Here is a 19,192-nt window from a genome sequence, read left to right as displayed (position 1 = left end):
ATCAGGAGTCGTTGGATTCAGGGAGATCCAACGGCATGCATGCTTTAGTCATTAGGGTTTTAGGACCCTTCAGCCGCCACCTTGAAGCGCAACCTTCGGATCTGGACCCATCCAACGGTCCAGATCACGTTCTGCTGCCAACCCATCTCGATCACTAAGTTGCCACCGCCGTTGGACCCAATTACGATGGTCGACCATCCCACGTGAACCTTAGCAACCTGCAATATCAAGAGAAACACGACAGAAGATTCAGAACCAAGTTTCAAGGCAGCAAAACCCAAGTCAACGAAGATAAACTTGCAGTAGACTCACGGGATTTTGAAAGAGAAATCAGAAAACAAAAAATATTGTAAAATCTGGTTCTATATAAACCAGAACCAAAATGTTGTAAAGGGTTGGACCCTCAGATATTTTTCCAGATAAGAAAAAGCAATAAATATCAAATATTTAAGAAAAAAACAACCAGCCATTATCAACCAAAGAACCAACGAAAACCGGGACCCATCAGTAGAAAGGAGAGAATAGTGGCAAACGAAAGGTTACCTTTTAACTTTCGTCGTCTTCGCTAGGAATCAGGACCCCGTCTAGGAGAAGGTAAACTCTTTACCTTCGATTTGCTCTGGAGTCACCTCTAGAGTCATGCATGTTTGTTTTAGGTTTCAAACTGTGGGTATTCAAAGGTTTCTGGAAGTTTGGTTCGTGATGAGGGTCGGTTTGGGTAGTGGTTTGACTCCTCATCAGAGTCCTTGAAGTCACGGTGGTTGTGGGTTTAGTTTGTTAGGGTTCATAACTCGGCTAGAATCTAGGTTTTGGGGGGCCTGGTTTTCACCAAGGAGGCTCGAACTAGGGGTTCAGGGTTGTCGAGGGTTTGACTTCTCATCGGAGTCCTCCAGAGAGGGGAAAGGTCACGGTGGCCGTAGTGTTGTGAGGTTACTAGAGGGTGAAGCCGGTCGGGTTTTCAAGTTTAGTTTGGGCTTAGATCACTGGTTTAGGTTGGTATTTGAAGGGGTTGTCGTCGAAGGAAGTTTAGAGGACGTCTCGGCTCCTCATCGGAGCCATTAGACGGCGGTGGCCACGGCGTTGGCCATGCTTCGTCTGGGGTTTGAAGGTTGAAGAAGGAGAGATGAGAGAAACGGCTGGGGCTCTTCTGTTTGGTTTAGGATGAGAAGAGAAAATGAAATTAGGTATAGGACTTACCCTATTATCCCATATGTCGAAACGGCGTCGTTCCCTGATGGTTTGAAACGGTTGCGTTTCATGAAGCTGGAGTCTACTGTGTTTTGCTGGGGGGGGTAATTGTGAGTGTGGCCATCCCAATTTTGTTTTGTCCCATTTCAATCCCTGAACCGAGCTTTGTTACAATTCTAAGTTTGTATCTTAATTTTCAGCGTGTTACATCTTAGTCCAGAACCATGTTAGGGCCATTTTAATGTTGTTTAGGCATTGGATGTGTAATTTGAGAAACTTTCAATTTGGTCATTTGCAGTATTTTGGTTGTATTATGTTTGCAGTACCCAAAAATGAAAATGTTATGAAAAAACTTGTTATTTATTTTTTATGTTTTAGTCCTTTTAATATTTTATGCATGTTTGTTAGGCTAATTTAGATTTATTTTAAATATATGCATGCGTATATTATTTCGAGCATTTTTGTCCATACGCATAGAGTCAAGCGTAGTTTATTTGTATGTTGCATGTGTATATTATTTCGAGCATGTTGTCCATACGCACTTAGGTGTATTTCTTTTTAAAGCATGATTAGCCTCATTTACTTTAATCGCATGTTTAATTAATCTTTACATTAACATCACTTTGTATGATTCGCATGATAGCCTCACGTGCATGACTCGACTCTTGTTACATAATTGGATTAAGGGTAATATATTTTTAATTTAAAACTGTCGGAATAGCTTCTCTTAACTTACTAGAGAGTTGTTTTGACAATTTTAAATTAAAATTGTATCCCGTCAGTAACGCCTAATTAAATTTGGATATATCATAGTAAAATTTGGGAGCGAAAGAAAAGGAAATATTCGACTATTTAAACTTTTCGAGAAAAGGTCGTTAGAACTGAACTAAAGATCTGGTCTCGGTATTTTTAAATAATCGAATATTCTTTATCTTTCTAATGACTTGGTAATTTTAAATTAAATCTATTTTGTTGCTTTGAATGTTGCAAATTTGCATTTTTGTTGTTTAAAGGGATCATTAATCAAATTAAATTTGAACTTGCAAAATTCGTTGCAAAGAAATTAATTAATCAACTAGGTACCGATTTAGGGCGTTGTGGGGGTGCTAATCCTTCCCCACGCGTAACCGACTCCCGAACTTGGATTTTGGTAACGTAGACCGTAAATTTGCCGTTTTAATTAAAATTAATTTTTATTTAAAATGACAATGTTTTTGGGTGCCCAATCACACCCTAATCAAAGATTGGTGGCGACTCCTCGAACCTTATATTTTTATCGTAAAGGAATTTCCAATTTTTCGAAACGAGAGGTTTTCTAAAATCGCACTGTTTTTAATTAAAAAATCAATCCTAATTAAAATGATGCGGTTTCTAAAATCTCGCTCCCCCACCCGTACAAAAATCGTTTCGACAGATTGAAGTTTATGTTAGTTACAAAAAAAAAATTAATACTATCATAACATTATGGTTATAGACAGCAGAATTCCAACGATATGAGAGAAGTGAATATAAATGGTTAATCTACTCGCCAAACAACATTCTAACAATAAAACATTTTCCACCTATATCTTCAATGACAACAAATAGTGGTATTATAACCAAATAAGATTACCCATTATATGAAAATATGGAATTAGGTTTTAAAGCCACATTAACAATATGAAATAGCAGATACCATGTTCCTCTTCTACACTTGTTTGAAAAAGATTTGATTTTCGTGCAATAATAAGAGGCTTTCCGATATGCCAAGACAGTAGAAGGTACCTGAATGTTGTGCACTTCCAAAAACCTGCAAGACAGGCCCTGACAGGAGATCTACAAGTGTTCTACATTTTGAATCTTCCAATGTAATAGAAGCACCAGACTGGAGAAGAACGCTCGCTACAGCAAGATGATCGAAATGCAAAGCCCTATGAAGGCTACTCCACCTAGATTCTCTGTCCTGGAACAAGGATTACGAAGAGTAAAAAAAGTGGCTTGAAGTTAATTGCACCATCATACATCTGACATCTCTACGACTTCATGATGTTTAAAACAAGATCATCGATGTTCTAAAGTAGGATACTTGATAGACATCCACAACGAACTTAAAAACATTTGATCAACAAAAGGATAATAATTACACACCCTAGCATCAGGATTAGCACCAGAAGCTAGAAGCCTTCAAATAATGGGAATGTTGTTTCTCCAAGTTGCAATGTGAAGAGGTGTCAGACCCAAACTGTTCCTCGAATTGATATTACTTACATTCTTCTTCAATAGCGCCAATGTAGAATCTACATCAGGCAAGGACCCTTCTCCCACAGCATGCCACAAATCTTTATATGAGGCACCAGATAAGCCTTTTCGTATGGATTTTTGGAGGCTATGCTTATGTCCTTGAGGTGAATTTAACATATCCACAACACTTTAAATCCAGAGATCACTATAAATACTCCTAAAAGTTATTGAAATTTCAAGTTTTGAAGTGACAGTCCCTCCAACAGATTACGACAAGAGCCAAAGATTCTCCAAATGTCTATAAAAAAGTTAACAAAAGGCAAGAGGTAATAACTTCCTAGCTACTTTATTCCATCTAGTCTATATTTTAACAAGAAATCAAAAAGCTCTAGATTCTAGAATCTAGTTCCATTTATGTGGAGAGTTTGTCAATAACAACATATCATCCCACCATCATCTTCGATGTAGTTACAAACATATCTCCTACAAAAAGGCAAACCGATGTGCTACATTCAAAACTCGTTGTGTCAGCATAAAATACCCTGTAGAGGAAATATGATAACAAAAGAAAAATGAATGATCAACATTAAAAACAACTCAATCACTGGATAGCCAACCAAAATGGAAAATGAAATAAATTATGCTAAAAGCCAAAAGGGCAAAAACTGTGTCGAAATTAGAGATAAAGAAGATTAAGAAGACAATGGTTGTAGACAGATTCATTTATAGGAATTTTTAATGGTTGATCTAAATAAACAACATAAGCAAAACCTCTAGAACAAAACCAAAATGCAAACTATGAAGCAATAGCAAAAGAGAATAACAGATCAACCTTAGTAAACTCAATTTCCAGATCCAAAATTACATGAAATTAACAAAAACCCTTCATTAGAAATCAAACCAACAAATCAAAACTTCACATAAAAAAATAATAGCTTACCAAATCAATCAATAAAAAACCAAAAACACAACACCAAGAAGAAAAAGGAAATACCCATTGTAAAATTCTACATAAATTTCACAAAAACAACACAGAAATGCAGAAAAGACAACATTTTTCTATTGGAAAGATCAAATCTTTTAAAGCTAACCTGAAAGAGAAATTCCCCCTGAGAAATCGTTGGATGTTAGAAGAAGAGAAATTTGAACGAAAATTAAGAAAGGGAGGAAACTCGCGGGGGCAACAGACTCACCGAGTTACTGAATAAGTACGAGGGGAATTTTTTCCACAGATGGAAATAAACGCCAAAACGAGTGAAGCGATTCGTGATCTGAGTCGAGTGGGGGATGAACACGAAGGAAGACATCGATATATGGAGTTAACAGAGATCATTGGCGCTTCACGATAACAGAGGGGGGAAGCCAGTGGACTGATACAAAGAGAAAAAAAGGGAAGCATGAAGCGGGAAAGGATGAAAATAATGGGAGAAATTAAAAGACGACTTTTACAGATGACACAATTAAAAGTGTACTCCGTGTTTTTGTAAATTTTTTGGATTATGACTATTAAATATGACACATTATTGTAATTCATAAATCGTTCAAATTTTAAAAAACATGACATTTTTTAATGACACATATTTTTTGCAAGTCATAAATTAGCGTGTGTCATAGTTCGTGTGTCATTAAAGATATATTTTCTTGTAGTGAATAATTTAGCAGATCTTTCAAGAGAAAATGGTCACTACCTTTGACCCTAGGATCAGCAGTCCCAATCAGGTCAAAGAAGAAAGCTAAAACTTCCGAAGCCATTGCATCAAAAGATTATAGTCTATTTCCTTGGTCATCAACAAGCACTCGAATAGTGTCCTTTTTATTTTTGGAGCACTTATCAACTTCAGAAACATTAACTCTGCTTCTTTGATCCATTGCACTTGTCACTCGAATAATAGTATTTTATTGTTTACTTTAATGTTATAAATATTTGCTTATTTGGTTGATTAAATGATTTTGAATCTGGGCGGTGGCTTGTGTGTGTTTGTTTCTGATTGTTTAAGTATTGAGTCGGCCACCAAAAAGGCTAAAACAACGCAGCTATAATCTTTTTCTTGTGCTTACGGCTTTACATTGTGTAACTTTTTACACCTAATTTTTTTGCTTATTTGCTTTACTAATTAGGTTTAGCATTTATTAATCGCATAATATATTTAATTAAAAGATCCAAGTGAATTTATTGACGGGTGTTAATTCAAGTAGTAAACAGTTTGATATCGTTTAGCAATGTCTCAGGGTCAAATTCTTTTTTATGTAGAAAATATCCGTTGGGAGACTCACCCACCAAAACCAGATATGTGACCCATGTTGATCCAAATTAGTTAGGGCAAACCCTTAGAACTGGAGGACAACAAAAAAAAGATCCAAGTGAATTTATTTAATATTATAATAGACATAATAGTAAAAAAATTTAGAGTTTAAATTTTTTTTATTGGTTTGTAATGAATAAATATAATATTTATTTAAAAAATATTCAATTATTAAATAATGAAAACTCATATATCTTTGTAATCATCGTACTCAATAAATATCAATAATTTTTTAATTATTGAAATCAATTTATCCGTATTAGAATATAAAACTTAAATGATATAGGTTAGAAGGAAAAATGGCGTCACCCTTCTAATAAATGGAAAAAATGAGACAGTCACTAATTATGCATCTAAATCAAACCTTTCTAATAATTATTTATAATTATTCAAGATTAATAATTGCTAATCTCATATGCGCACCTTATTTTATAAGGTAGGGATATTGTCAATAGGTTAAAAAGTTATGATTTTTATAGGAATAAAATAATCAGTTTCCGTTTCCACTTTAAATGATATTTAAAGTTATTAATGAGATAATATTATAGGAATAAAATTTAAATGATATTTAAACAATTTTATTAATTAAAATAATCAGTTTCCACTTTAAATCTCAGTTATCCATTTTCTAAATAATCGTAATAACTTCAAGAAACATTGCTTCTATAATGCTAATTCTTATTTATTTTTTCATTTAATTATTTTGAGTTAGTCGTAATGATTATTTTATAATATTCTTATAATCTTTAACATTAATATAATTCAGTTTATATTTTCTATCACGTCCATTTTTTAAACATTAATATTATCAAGCTCTCATCTTAATAATTGGAATGAGGATGATACCGATAATTTAGTTTTTAAAATATGAAGTTTTCAAAAAATTTATGAAGTTTCAAAGTAAAATTTTGTCCTAAAAATACTCTATTAATAAAAATATTTAGTAAGAAAATACCCAACCATTAGCTTTCATTAACATCGATATATTTTGTTTCATTTCTTCTGTAGAGATGATAAAAGATCCAATATGTATATATTGATAAAAATAAAATAAAATATATATTAATATGAAACCATAAATAAATATATTTACTATTAATAAAAAAGATCCAATATGTATATTTTGCACAAAATAAAATAAAATTTATATTAATATGAAACCATAAATAAATATATTTATTATTAATCAAAAAGACTCCTCAAAACCTAAAAAATTTATTAGCTGACGCTTATTCTTATATGTAATGGGGTAATGGGAGGTAAGATAGTAGGCTACCCACAACACCAGGTTGAGAGCAGCTACCGTAGGAGACCTCCGAATTATGAAATACCCTCCGTGAAACTCGATCCCATGACCCCAAGCTTAAAAACCTTGCCTCAAAAACAGCAAAAACACTTCTCACATAATGAAGTCCATCATTCCACATGAACCAACCATACACATACTGATTGGTCACTGAATTATCAGTTCGAAAAAATGTTACTGTGAACTTTTGTTTTTGGCCGATGTAGTCAAAATACAACACATCTGGATTAACTATAATACCAATCCCTGCAGGTAAATACCAGCTAGCAGTGTATTTACTCTGACAGTTGCATGCGTTGGTAACTGTTCTCGATACCGTCACAGGATCGTAAAGGTTGGCAACCACAACTGACGGATAATTGAGGTCAAGTGAATAAGCTTGACTCGGACAAAAACTTCTCAAATTTTCTTTGCTTAGAAGCCCGGGGCTAACAGCACATAGATATAGAAGATAATCTTCATACGAGGCATCGTAGACAAGACCAGGATCCGCTGCTAGTACGGGTCGAAAATTACCGGTCCCAAAATCAAAGGGATTTGCAGCATTATTGGTTCTAAAATCTTCAATGGTGTTATTAGAATTGTCTGTCAATGTAGCTGCATAAAAAATGATAAAATTTCAATTTAATAATAAGACAATCACAATTTGATTTAAAAATTAATTTCTAAAATATCTTTAATTACCCGTAGTCATGACAGCAGATTTTATAGCTGAAATGCTCCAGTCGGGATGTACTGCTCTGAGAAGTGTAACCACACCGGAAACATGAGGACAAGCCATGGAAGTTCCTGAAAATATATTATATTTCACATGTCTTTGATCATATGGAAGCTTTGTAGGAGATGATGCCAGACTCCATGCTGCTAGAATCTGAAATCCCGGAGCGATAATATCAGGCTGTCACAGAAAAAAATACCAGAAATTAAGTCAAACAATATACAAAGTTGATTATATATAAATATATTCTATGATTCACAAATTACTTTGAGAATATAAGGATCAATATGGTTTGGACCACGACTAGAGAATGGTGCCACTAAAGGCGCTTTGAAAGTTTGTGATTGAACCGGCATGATAGTTGCAGTGGGATACATTGTGGAATAGATGTATTGGAGAATTTGAACGGCACTGTCGTATATAACTTCAGTTGCGGGAACGAAATGAATGTCGAAAGATAGTTTATCTCCATCGTATTTGGAGTTAGCTAATATCATACCGAAGTCGATCGGATTTGGAGTTAGCTAATATCATACCGACGCCGCCGGCTTTGCTCACTTCAATGCCTTTATCTATATTTAGTCCACTTCCGGTGAAACACACCACAATCTTCCCATTCACCTTGAAAGGGTCAAGTGAACCAGCTAGACAGTACCTAGAGTAAAACAATAGTGGATCTTATTCAATATTACAAAACCAAAAGCGAGAGGAGATGAAAATATACTTACCCTGCAGAATCGGTAGACACACCAGGGAGAGCTGCATCGCTTGCGTAAACTAATGGATACATGACATTCCTTGTGTTCTGTGACATGCTATATCCCTACAAAATAAAAGGTTCATGAATTTATGATTTTTTATAATTATAATGTATGATCAGATCGGATCTTACGGGGATTTCCACGCCATTTCCGACATAGACGGGCGAGTAAAATCGTCGGTCGATGGAGCTAGCACCAACAGTTATGATCCACGGTGCTACATTTGTCAACGTTGATGGGTTAGGACCACTGTTCCCGGCAGCGCATACAGTGATGATGTTGCGACTTAAAGCATGCAACGATCCGATAGCCATGACATCTTGGTCGAACGATTTCTGTTGGGGGAGGCCGATGGAGACACTAAGTACGGCGACACCATCACCTATGGCAGCGTCAAAGGCCGCTAGGATATCCTCGGGCACGCATACGTTGCCGTCGGATTTTGGCTTCCCAGGGATTGCCCAACATGCCTTGTAAACGGCAATGCGGGCCAAAGGAGCACCTCATGAGGCTGTACCCCTTGCAACCCCTCCGATGCCAGCGGCATACTTGACTCGTCGACCTGCTGCAATGGAGGCCTTGTGGGATCCGTGGCCGTCGGCATCTCGTGCCGAAATATAGTCTTCCGACGAGTTAACTTTGACATACAACTTGGTAAAACCATCGGTGAAGTATCGAGCTCCGATTATTTTTCTGCGACGACACAAATATTTTATCAATTGTACAATGATTTCTGCGACGACACAAATATTTTATCAATTGTACAATGATACCATTATCAAACTTCACTCACCTATTGCAGTGGATTGCGTTGAAAGCATCTACTTCTGTGCAGATACCTTTCCATCTTGATGGGACATGATCCATTCTTTCATCAGTGAAGCTTGGTGATTCTGGCCACACACTTAAATAAAAAATATCCCAAAACATTAAACGTATAACAATGTCGACTGATAAATCAGATATAAATAATTTAAAAATTGTATAAATCAAAGTTTAGAGTTCGACTGTTTACCACTATCAATAAAAACAATAATTTGATTTTGACCATATTGAGCATTTAACCTTAAATTTTCTCCCATTTGAGTTCCACTCCATGAATAATCATTTAATCCTACGAAATCCCATGATCTTGTAGTCTGAGTTTGGTATTTTCCATGTGAAAGAATAATTGATATTATCTCCTCCGTTTCTATAAAAAAATTAAAGTATCATTATTAGTATTTCAATCATAAATTCTAAAATGTGATTTATATTTCGATCAAACTACTTGAGATTTATATTTTTTGAAAAAAATGATAGGATAATGTTTTATTTCGATTATTTAATAAGAAAAATTGAATGAATATTTTTTAATTTTTATCCATTTATATTTTGTAGCTTCATTTTGAAAGGCCTCATGGAAAGCAATTTGGGCCTGTAGAGGTCCGACTTCTGAATTTCGTTCATTAAATTTGCTGCCACATAAACATAGAATGATAATGGGTTGAGATGGGTTGAGATGGGTTGGTGTTTGAGTCAATTTAAATCGATAAGTATATTTTTCATTCAAATTTAATTTGATTTGAGTTTAAGGAGGTTTTATTTTATCTAAAATTTAACAAGGATTTTGAGATAAAAATATGCATTTTACTTGATATGATTCGATAAAAATATACTTTTTTTCATCAAAAAATTAGAAGAAGTATATAGAAGAAATTTATACTATAATCCCAAATTAAATAAGAGATTTACAAAACTCAATTCCAGCTGTATTTTAAAAAAAACTGCATACCAAAATTCATAGAATTCATGTCAAATTAGCATATATATTATTTGATGGATTCATTAAAAATGGAGAGATGAAAAATTGATTTCTAAATGATATCATTTTGGATTTTTACATAAATGAGAGGGGAAAAAAAGAGAAAGAAATAATCCAAAATGAGTCATTTTAATTTTTTTAAGATCCAAATAATGTCATTTAAGTATGTTATTAGATTATCTATCATGTCATCGTATCATTTGTGATTTAAAATTACGTGTCCAAAAAATAAGAATATGTCAAAATTGAATGATTAAATTGAACTTTTTTAAGATTAATGACAAAAAATAAAAAATGAGTTATAAAATTAATAATTTATCCAAAAATAAAAAATTAACATGTAAAATATTGTTTTATCCATATTAATTATAAATATTTAACGAGTTAAAATTACTATAATTTAAAAGATCATTTTAAATCTAGATAATTCATAATGAATTTGAAATATATACGATAAAATTAGGCTATTTTCATCATTGATTACTCTTTTTTTATTAAGCTATAGTGATTACAAAGTAATATTTGTTTTAAATACTCTTAATCATTTGATAATGAACGTTCAATCACCCATGTTGCAGCCACTAGTACTCGAACTAGAGACTTATAAGAAAAACTACCATTCATTTGACCACTAAGATAATTTGATTTGTATCCATCATAATTACTTACATTGATACATTTGCTTGTTCGTTTATATATTTTCATTTTACTTTATGAAGTTTGATAATAATATTAGATCTAGAAAATATTTGGAATCAACTTAAATTAAACACCTAAATAGGAGGCCATTTTCTTTTTTGCACTACTTTCCCCAATCCAAAACAGTTAAATTCCAAATTTTAATTAAAAATATCGAACTATTACAATAAAAAGCTGCATTTTCAAGACTAGTTTCTTGTGTCATGAGTCATGCACAATAACACGCATCAATATGTATATGATCCTCTAAGAAGTTCTTTGTAGCATATTAGGTTTAACTAGACATATATAATATAATTAATTCAGTTTCTGAAATATTTTACAAAACACACACTTGGAATAATGTGAACATTTCATGTGAATTATATGATTAAATTTCTAGTTATATTATTTGTGGTAGGTGAAATTTAATTCTAGCCATTGGTATAATTTATTTTTGACCGTTAGTTAAAAGATAAATCAAATATAAATAAAGGTCATTTTCATCTCATTTGAATCATTCCATTCTTGAGTAACATAAAAAAAGAATTTATTTTTACCATATTGAGCATTTGTCAACATTCCCTCCCATTTGAGCTCCACTTGATGAATGATCATTTAATTCTACAAAATCTCATGATATTGTTGCTTGTGTTTAATATTTTTCATGAGAAGGAATCGTCAATATTATCTCCTCAATTTCTATAAAAAATTAAAAAAATATTAACATTTCAATCACAAATTCTAAAATGAAATTTAGATTTTGATTCTAAAAAAATGAAATTTTGATTTTGATTTAAAAAAAAAATAAATTTCCTCCCATTTGAGTTCCACTCCATGAATAATCATTTAATCCCACGAAATCCTAATCTTGTAGTCTGAGTTTGGTATTTTCCATGTGAAGGAATAACTGGTATTATCTCCTCCGTTTCTATTAAAAAAATTAAAAATCATTATTAGTATTTCAATATAAATTCTAAAATAAAATTTACAATTCAATCCAACTACTTGAGACTTATTCAACAAATATTAAGAGTAAAATAATTACTAGAGAGCTTTGAGGCTTCATTCGGAGTAAGCTTAGCCGCAAAGCCATTGATGATGTTCTTGTAGATATAGAGAAGTGAACTTTTAGCATCTTTCTCAGACTCTTTCACGGAATACAGATATGAAAGATGAAAATTTTCAATTTCGTGAAGTGTTTTTGTTCCGTTATGTTCGCCAAAATATACTATATATACCTTATTCTCCACTGATAAGACTAATGGTAGAATAAAAATCAAAGCAAGAAACAAATAATAAGATGACATCTTCATATTTATAAAGTATGCAATTTTTCTAAAACAAAAAGTTGAAATACTTAGCTAAGTTTTGTAAACTAATTTCAGTCATATATATAGCTTTTCAATAAACCCTATTACACTAGATTATTTACTCAAATTTTATCTAATGTTATTTATCTTTTAATTTTAAAATTTAAGAATGATTTTTTGAGTATTTAATATCTAAACCACTTTCAAATTTAATAGTTATATAATTTTTAAATTTAAAATTGTCTATTTGTTTAAAAAAGAATTATCTAATAATATAATTTTTAAACTTAAAATGATTTATCTAATCTTAATTATTTAAAACAAAATTAAAAACTACATTATCAATTAGAACACTTATGAATTTAAAAAATTATGATAAGTAAATTTAAAACACTCATTATCAATTTAGAAATGATCTAATATTATATATTTTAAATAATTTATTTAATCTTAATTATTTATTTTTTAATTCGATGAGATATTTTTCCGCTTGAATTAGAATCCTATCATATCAAGCTTAAATAACGTTTAAAAAAAATAAGATAATGTTTTATTTGGATTATTTAATAACCAAAATTGAATGAATATTTTTTAATTTTTATCCATTTATATTTTGTAGCTTCATTTTTGAAAGGCCTCATGGAAAGCAATTTGGGATTTTAAAGGTCCGGCTTCTGAATTCGGTTCATTAAATTTGCTGCCACATATGCATAGAATGATAATGGGTTGAGATGGTTTGGTTTTTAAGTCTATTTAAATCGATAAGTATATTTTCATTCGAATTTGATTTGATTTGAGTTTAAAGAGGTTTTATTTTATCTAAAATTTAACACGAATTTTGAGATAAAAATATGCATCTGACTTGATTTGATTCGACAAAAATATATTTTTTTTCTTTTTTTCATCAAAAAATTAGAAGTATAAAGAATAAATTTATACTATAATCCCAAATTAAATAAGAGATTTATCAACCTAAACCTAACCCCGACCTCACCCTTTACAAAACTCAATTCGAGCTATATTTATTTGATGGATTTGTTAAAAATTGAGAGATATAAATTTGATCTCTAAATAATATCATTTTGGATTTTTTCAGAAATGAGAGGAAAAAAAGAGAAAGATATAATCCAAAATGAGTCATTTTAATTTTTTTAAGATCCAAATAATGTCATTTAAGTATGTTATTAGATTATCTATCAAGTCATCGTATCATTTGCGATTTAAAATCATGTGTCCAAAATAAGAATATGTCAAAATTGAATGATTAAATTGAACTTTTTTAAGATTAATGACAAAAAACTAAAAAAATGAGTGATAAAATTTATAATTTATCCAAAAAAAATAACATGTAAGAGATTGTTTTATCCATATTTATTATAAAGATTTAACGGCGTTAAAAATTACTATAATTTAAAAGAACATTTTAAATATAGATAATTAAAATTGAATTTAAAATATATACGCTAAAATTGGGATATTTTCATCATTGATTACTCTTTTCATTAAGCTATGGTGATTACAAAGTAATATCTATTTTAAATACTCTCAATCATTTGATAATGAACGTTCAATCACCCATGTTGCAACCACTAGTACTCGAACTCGAGACTTATAAGAATAACTACCATTCATTTGACCACTAAGATAATTTGATTCGTATCTATCATAATTAATTACATTGATACATTTTCTTGTTCGTTTATATATATTCATTTTGCTTTATTATGTTCGATAATAATATTAGATCTAGACTATATTTGGGTAATGCAGATAAGAAAGGAAATTTTCAATTTCATAAATGTTTTCGTCCCATTGTGTTCACCAAAATATACTATATAATCCAACATAGATAAAATAAAAAATTACTTATATAATATTTTAATAAAATAGAAAAAATATAAATAAAATAATATACTTTTTCTCAACTGATAAGACCAATGGATAATGAAAAACAGAGTAAGAAAAAAAAATTAGGAAATTGATATCTTCATATTTAGAAAGTCCACAATTTTTCTTAGAAAGAAAATAAATATTTAGGTAAGTTTTGTAAACTAGTTTTAGTCATGTATATAGCTTTTCAATAAACCCTAATACACTAGTTTATCTACTCAAAATTTATCTAATATTATCAAACTTTTAAATCTAAAAATAATTTATTAAATATTAAATATCTAAACTACTTTTCAATTTAAGAGTTAAAATATATACTTTTTAAATTTAGAACACTATATTATCAATCTAGGATTATCTAATATTTAAAAAAAAAGAATTATCTAATATTATAAATTTTAAAGTTAAAATGATTTATTTAATCTTAATTGTTTAAATAAATATTTTTAGATTTAAAACAATACATTATCAACTTAGAACACAATTATCAATTTTAAAATTATATAATTAAATTTAAAACACTATATTATCAGTTTAGAAATTATTTTATACTATACATTTTAGATTTAAAATTATTTGAGTTAGAATCATATCATCTTAAGCTTAAATAAGGTAGGTTTATTTCTAAAATGATGGGATAATTTTTTATTTAGATTATTTAATAAATATAATTGAATATATATAATTTAAAATTTGTATTCCTTTCTATTTTGTAGCTTTATTGTGAAAGGAATCTTGAAATGAAATTTGTATTTTTAGAGGTCCAACTTCTGATTTATTTCATGGGCAATTCATTGGTGTTTATTATCGGTTTCTTTGGCCCAATACAACAGACACCGGAATTATTTTGCCCGACCACTCCAAAATTTATTTGGTAATTTACGACAAATGTTATAGTAATAGGGAAACTCGTCATGTTGAGGTGACAAGTTTCCTTAGAAATAAATTTTTTAATAGTCCCAGCTAAGTGAGCCCCATGTGAGCCAATATTTTAATATATCAACAGGAACTCATCACGTCGACATGACTAGTCCGTCAGATATTAATTTTTTAAACTCAGTAAATAATTTAAAAATGGAAAAAAGAAATAAACTAGGGAAACTTGTCATGTCATGGTGACGAGTTTCCCATGAGTTTTAAAAAAACCTGTCGCTTAGAGCAGTTGGGCAATGAGTAGCTACAACAATCAGATTCCAATGATCAGCATGTAAGTCATCAACTCGACGTGACGAGTTCAGTGAGATTTAAAAAAAAATAGCTGTTGGTTTGGGTTATGAATAGGGTTGAGGGTTTTAATTGTATTTTGTTAAGAAAAAATTAAAAATTTCCAAAAAAATGTCTACCTGAGAAAACATGTTACGCCTTGATGTTATCCATATTTCTTCACTCGGACTCAATTCGGAAGAAGAACGAGTTATTCTTCAACGAGGAATGACACTAGGAGATCATCATCATCATATTATTATCTATATACAACAGTCCAGACTATATCCAACAACATTTTTGCATGTTTTAAGGTGAACCCAACACTAATTTTGACACTGATTGAACGTTGGGGCCCCGAAACGCGTACTTTATATTTTTCGAGTGGTGAGGCGACGATAACATTGGAAGATGTCGCTTATGAATTCAATGTTTCGGTTAATGATGTGCCACTAATGAGGCACAACGATTTCGACCAATTTGCTGTTGTTCACCAAGTTTTGAGAAAGATGCCTCCACTAGAGGTCTTAGACGAGCACCAAATATGGATAACTTGGTTAGAGTCTAAATTTAATGTGACTAACGGCTCTACCGAATAGGATGTTATATTTTCAGCCCAAGCATGTATTCTCCAATTGATTGGAGGGATATTATTACCGAATAAATCTTAGAATTTGGCGCTCATTTAGTATCTTCCGATATTGAATAATTTTATTGTGTTTCGTAACACTTGTTGGGGTTGGTCATTTTGACATTTTTATACCGAAAACTTTACAAGGCTACAATCTTCGAAAGGGGTCAAAAAGCCGATGTAGCGGGTGATCTAGTCTTGCTACAATCCTGGACATGGTATCAATTCCCATTTTTTATGCCAATTACACCAGACCCGATTAAGTTTCATCTGGCTGTAAGGTAATATTTTAACTTTATTTTTACATTTTTAAATTTATTTTATCATTTTTATTAATTTTAATATTACTTAGATGACAACATAAAATAATCGAGACCAAGTTACGAGGTGTAACTAAAAAAGATATACGAATGAGGAACGATATCACTAGTCGACGTGCGATAAATATTCAACTGTTAGTTTTATTTATTATATTATATTTTTTAATTTTTTAACTTTATTTATACTAACTTTTATAATTAATGTTTACAATTTTCTTGAATTTCGTATTCTGATGTTAAAATCTATCGGTTATTGCCACCGAGATTTTTTTTAAAGGATCAGAGTTTTTATGTGCCGTTACGCCTTTGCTACACTTTTCGATTGTTGAGATGCATGTCGTAGATAGAGTGTTGCGACAATATACATCTCATCAACAAATTCATAAGCAAATATTTGATATTCACGCCCTCCATAGTATTGGTATGTGTGGGAAGCATAAAGATAATTGGTCGAGGAAGCATGTTGTCTACATTGAGAAATGATATTATCGTCAATTATCGGTCCCTATGCATTACGAGATTACTTATGCTGGCCTTGATTTTGACATTTCTCTCTACCTCCAAAATTGTGAAGCAAATGAAAAATCATATTTAACGACACCGGAAGATGGGAACAACTCAAGGCGAAATTTGTAAAGTCCAAGAAATCATCATCGAAATATTCATCTTCTGCTTATGCTTTTGTCGAATATTTTGCATCTCAAACCAGTTATGGTTTTTATCCTTCATATCATGCTTCAACGGAGACTTAGCCAAATTGGAATTTATTTTGAAAATACACGATTTTTCGACTCGGGTACCCGACCCGTTAAATTTTCGGGTTTCCGGGTCGGACTCGAGTCACAAAATGTTACTTAACCGGGTACCCGCCGATCCAGTAGTCAGTTTATTATATATATATAATTTTTATTTTATATTAAATGTTTATTCATAATTTTCAAATTATTTCACCATCACATTCTAAATTCCTAATTTCTTAAATTTCCTACCATAACATTCTAATTTTTTTAATTATTTTAACTTGGAAACACTTGAAATTTAATTATATTTTTATTTTATTATTTTTTGCAATTATGTAATTTGAATTTTATGTGTGAATTATATATTATATAACTTTAAATTTTAGAATTATATATATATATATATATATATATATTTAAAAATAATATAATTTAAAAAATTAAAAAAAATGAATCGAGTACACGGTATTTCGTGTATTCGACCGGTTTTGAACACCCCTAATAATTACCATTTTCAATTATTAAATATAATTTTAGGTTTTATATAAACTATAAACTTTTAATTTAATCTAAATAGTTATTTAATTTTTATCATTAATAAAGGCAAAAAGACATCAGAGGTCCCTGTACTTTTGAAAAAATCAACGTGTTTCTCGTATTATTTTCTCTCAATGTGGCTCTCCAAATTAGAAAACAAACCCAATGTGATCCTTTAACCAACGTTTTTAGTCGTTGGTTGTTACAATACCAGTGTGCCAGTTCATGATGCTGAAATAATAGTCCCTGGTGCTGACATGGCAGTCCATTTGTCATGTTTGAGTTAGCAATTTAGTCAATCTATAATCTCAATTACCACATTAATCTGTCACCCTAAACTGTCATTTCAGCACCGTTGACTGTCATGTTAGCATCGTGGACTGCCATGTTAGAACCTTAAACTGCCAGATCAGCACTGTAATGTTCAACGACAAAAAAAGTTGGTCAAAGGGTCACAATGTATTTTTTTCTGAGTTAGAATTCCACATTGAGTGGAAAAAATACAAGAGCCATATTGATTTTTTTCCTTCAAAAGTACATGGACGTATGATGCATTTTTGCCTAAAATAAATATTTTATAATAACATTATTAAATAATTTTAATAAAAGTTTCCATTAAAAATATTATTCAATATATCATTCACATATTATTATCAAACAATATTTAATTGGTAATTTCTAATGTGAGAAAATCGAAGAAATTAAAATCATAATTAAACCTTCTATTTCTTATATATTTTTGTTTAAGTTATTTATTTTAAATTCTCGTTCGATCTAGTGATTTGATTGCAAATAAAAAATAAAGTATGACAGAATTAGTGATAAATAAGTCAAATAAATATTTCTAAAATATAGTAATAATAGTATTTTATTGTTTACTTTAATGTTATAAATATTTGTTTATTTGGTTGATTAAATGATTTTGAATCTGGGTGGTGGCTTGTGTGTGTTTGTTTCTGATTGTTTAAGTATTGAGTCGGCCGCCAAAAAGGCTAAAACAACGCAGCTATAATCTTTTTCTTGCGGCTCACGGCTTTACATTGTGTAAATTTTTACACCTAATTTATTGCTTATTTGCTTTACTAATTAGGATTAACATTTATTAATCGCATAATATATTTGATTAAAAGATCCAAGTGAACTTACCGACAGATGTTGGTTCAGGTAGTAAGTAGTTTGATATCGTTTAGCAATGTATCATGTTCAAATTACTTTTTATGTAGAAAATCTCCGCTTGGAGACTCGCCTACCAAAATCAGATGTGCGACACGGGTCGATCCAGTTTAGTCAAAGCAATACCTTAGAATTGGAGGGCAAAAAAAAATCCAAGTGAATTTATTTAATATTATAGTAGACTTAATAGTAAAAAAATTTAGAGTTTAAATTTTCTTTATTAATTTCTGATGAATAAAGATAATATTTATTTGAAAAATATTCAATCATTAGAGAATGAAAACTCATATATTTTTGTAATCATAGATAAATAACAATAATTTTTAAATTATTAAAATCAATTTATCCACATTAGAATTTAAAACTTAAATGATATAGGTTACAAGGAAAAATGGTGTCACCCTTCT

The 19,192-nt window shown here is 30.7% G+C and overlaps 1 pseudogene; it reads right to left on the bottom strand.

Moving 5' to 3' along the window:
• Nucleotides 1–59: 59 nt before the first annotated feature.
• Nucleotides 60–9,426, bottom strand: LOC120137434 (annotated as a pseudogene).
• Between the last annotated feature and the right edge of the window lie 9,766 nt (nt 9,427–19,192).

The sequence above is a fragment of the Hibiscus syriacus genome, unplaced genomic scaffold, assembly GCF_006381635.1.
Source record: "Hibiscus syriacus cultivar Baekdansim isolate YM2019G1 unplaced genomic scaffold, ASM638163v2 tig00110670_pilon, whole genome shotgun sequence".
In the NCBI taxonomy this organism is placed as follows: Eukaryota; Viridiplantae; Streptophyta; class Magnoliopsida; order Malvales; family Malvaceae; genus Hibiscus; species Hibiscus syriacus.
The sequence above is the reverse complement of the archived record's forward strand: the minus strand, read 5'-3'. Positions and strand labels throughout refer to the sequence as shown.